This window comes from Bidens hawaiensis, unplaced genomic scaffold (assembly GCF_021521415.1).
Source record: "Bidens hawaiensis isolate Kalapana, Puna unplaced genomic scaffold, B.hawaiensis_p1.1 tig00024638_1, whole genome shotgun sequence".
Taxonomy (NCBI): Eukaryota; Viridiplantae; Streptophyta; class Magnoliopsida; order Asterales; family Asteraceae; genus Bidens; species Bidens hawaiensis.
The window spans coordinates 151,902-155,768 of record NW_027493897.1 but is presented as its reverse complement, the minus strand read 5'-3'; positions in this window follow the sequence as shown (position 1 = coordinate 155,768).

Below are 3,867 nucleotides of genomic sequence, written 5' to 3'. Positions count from 1 at the left end.
TTCAAAAAATTGGTACTAGGGCCAATAGTTTAATTCGGAACGCCAGGTGTACCATATAGTCTAGTATATCTTATCATATACAAAACAACTTGAATAGATTTTTGTAATAATTTTTTATAAGTTTCTAACATAAGTTAATTAACTTTATATAAACTTATTTATGGTTTAATCTATAAATAACATCTATCTACAAAATTAAAGGTAAACTTTAATAAAATCTCAACTTCATGGGTGAAAAGTGTAATTTTTAAATAATAAATAGTCTTAGACGTTACTAATTTCTAAACCTAATGCGTGTTCTTCTCCTCTGCCGTCACCGCCTCCATCCACCGTCACCGCCTCCATCCACCGTCACACCCTCCTCAATCTACCGAATCAAGGAAATTACTTTGTCAGATGCTCGTCAGGCGTAACCTGGTAAGTCTTTAATAACATTTAATTTATAGAAGATGAAGTTACTTTGCGATTCAATCGGTTAAAAAGAGTGTGAAACTGGTTTTTGGGTTTTCGGTACAAAATTTTCATGATCCCAAACACCAAAATCGTTTACCGGGACTCGAATTTGATGAAATTATCACGCTTCCTTTATCAATCGGTACGGTTAATTTTTCCGATCCGTATAGAGTACCACTGGCGATCGATTTGATTCTTTACCTCGATCCACTATAGACGATTTGGATCGCTTCGTGGGACGATTTGGATTTGATTCTAATACTACCTTGTATCAATGCGTTTTAGAGGATTTGAACCAAGACACATATAAATACTTTCCTGACTCTTAAATATATATAAATATCAATTATTTTTAAATGATTATATATTTTGTAAAAAGGTATAAGTATTCACGCAAAAGGGGTTGAGCGTATTCACTTTTTGATGAGTTGTTCAATTAACAATTTCTTTGTTTCCGATGAACGATTACCTCGGACCTATAGTTCGAGAATAATAATTTAATAAGTTATCTAGATCGAATGATCTAGCTTCAGACCTTTACTCCGATTTATAGCTTTAAACATTGATAAAACATTTCTTTTGATATAAAGTCATTTTTATTCAAAATGATTACTTTAGTTCGAATGACGTTTGGTGTGGCATGTTTTGGCATAATAGGTTCGAACACTCTCATGAAGCTCTCAAGAAAAGTAAACGGGTCCGCGATTGATTAGGATTTATACGAATTACATTACTTTCCTTAGAAAAAGGTTCGACTACCGGTATTGCCACCCTTCCAGTTACTACATGCCCATCGCACTTTTCTGTTTTATTATTTATGTTATTTTTCTTTTTCATGAAGAACATATCTACTACTCTAATAAAAGAATACTACTATGTGCCACTTGTCACACTCTCAACCATCCTCACATTTTTTAAACTCATTTTGTTATTTGGATCCCATGTGGGTTATTACCCAACCCAAAATAACCTTATTCTTATGTATATATAAAGCAAGTGTGTTAATGTTTATTTTTCTTCTTTTTTTTTTGCTTTTTATATTTTAACGTAATAAAATGAAACAATTTAGATATAGAAAAAGAACATGTCAAATAGGATAGAAGTGGTCGAAACATTGCTTTATAATTATTCTTTTTAGTACTTTCAAGAATATAAAATAAAAGACAATTAAAATACTTTCTTCCTTAATACGATTTTGTTTTATATTATTCGTTTCTAATATTAATATATTTTTTTGGATATTAATACTATTTATTGTAAGAAAGTTATTAATATACTTAGGATTTGATGATTAAAGAGTTTCACTAATAAATGAGATGTTATAACCCGGTTTAAAAGCTATATGGGTTTGATGAGACCCATGACTCATTTTTTTACTATAAAATTGTTTATTAATTATAAATAATATCTTAAAAAAGACGGATACTAATTGTTAGTATATAATTTTAGGGGATTTTCATATCAAATATTTGATGAGATTAATTTTTAATATAATGATATGTTATAACTCATTCAAAAGGCTATCTGGGTTTGGTGATACCCATACCCGTGAATTCGGTTTGAATGTATGAGAAACATTCATTTACAAATAAAGCAGTCTGGTGGCTTGAGAAAATTTAATGAGGTTTCGCTTATATGTATCTAAGATTAAGATTTAATACATAATATTGCTTTTATTATTTATGGTTGGCTTGTACTTGAAAAAACCTGTGTTTTCACACGGACATCTATACGTCGCTTTGCCAAGATTTAAAGGCAGGCATTGACTAAAAGTTTTGATTATTGATAAACTAGGTATATTGACCAACACAACCGCAAACGTAGTATACAAGGAAATTTTTTCTTATTAGCAAATATTTGCGTAATGTTTCTTTAGTAACTCCTATAATTTTAATATAAATTATAATTTTATTAACAATATATAATAATTGTGTTTCCGATTGTATTTTGATTTATGTTCAAATTTAAAATTTTTATCAATTTCCCGTGTAATACACGGGGCTCAAACTAGTATGTTATAAATATCTTCAAACATATATGTTATAAATATCTTTCATCACAAACATATTTGTATATATGTAAAACTTTTCATTTCTTAATAATAAAGAAACATTTATTTATTTAAAGCTATATATATATATATATATATATATATATAGGATGAGTATCATTACAGAACTGTTAAATTATTTAAGAACTTGAAGGAACCTTTGAAAACTGATGTTTTATATAAATATTTTTGTATGTTAATGTTATTTGAGAGTTAGTTTTATCATTTTTTATATCTATATGTACGATTACAATTTTGAAAATTAGTTTATATACATATCTATGTTTTGTATTACACCTATGTAAATTTGTTTGTACATAAATTTTACATATATGTAAACTTGTGATTAATATATGTAATAAAAAATTTTATATGAAATATGATATAACTACTCTTAAATAATGTTAATATATAAAAAAAATTAAAAAATTGTTTGGTTGTTAAGGGTTCCTAAGAGTTCTTGAATTTTTTAGAGTTATTAAATGATACCATATATATATATATATATATATATATATATATATATATATATATATATATAACTTTCGAAGGTTTAGGCTATACCCTAGACTAAGGTCTAAGCTATATATTGAAGTGACTTAAGCATAACTTCTACCTTAAAATGGGTATAACGTTTAAGGACGAACAACAACACTTCGACTATGCGTAGGGTACCATCGGGGTATGAAACGTCGGAACTCCTGAATGGAGTCGGTATGGCACGAACTTCAAAAAAGTGAGAGTGATTTGGTATTTAGGATGCAACAAATGAGCATCTTGTGTCCCTTTGGACCATCGCTTGCCACCATTCACTCTTGTGATGACACATGTCCTTTCGTGTTGACATTTTGCCACATGTCATTCCATCTAAGTCACGTTTCGCTTCGTGAGCCTTTTATTAGTCATGTGTAGTTTTATATGATTAGTCATCAGCCACGTGTCGTTTCGTGAGCCTTTTATATTTTTATTTTAGCTAAATGACTAGCTGATCCCTTAACTTCCTTGTCAAAATTTGTATGAAAATTTTCGGGATGTTACACCGATGCTTTGATTAATGTAACATATACTTGTCAAAAGAATATTAAATACTATAAGAACAAGTGAATATACTTGTTAAAAGAAGGTTATGACAAGTTTGCATTAGTTGTTCCCAATTACCTTGAGGTAGGTACATTAATCCACTTAGTTTATGATGAAGAGGGTTGCATTATAATGTTTGCAACAACCCATATATATATATATATATATTTCATTGACTTATATACTAAGTGTTCTTAACCTTGAACTTTCATGTTGTTTCATAAACATGTAGGTCGGTGTTTAGGAGTTTTGTTTTAATGTTCGTCTATTATGGTTCTAAAGTA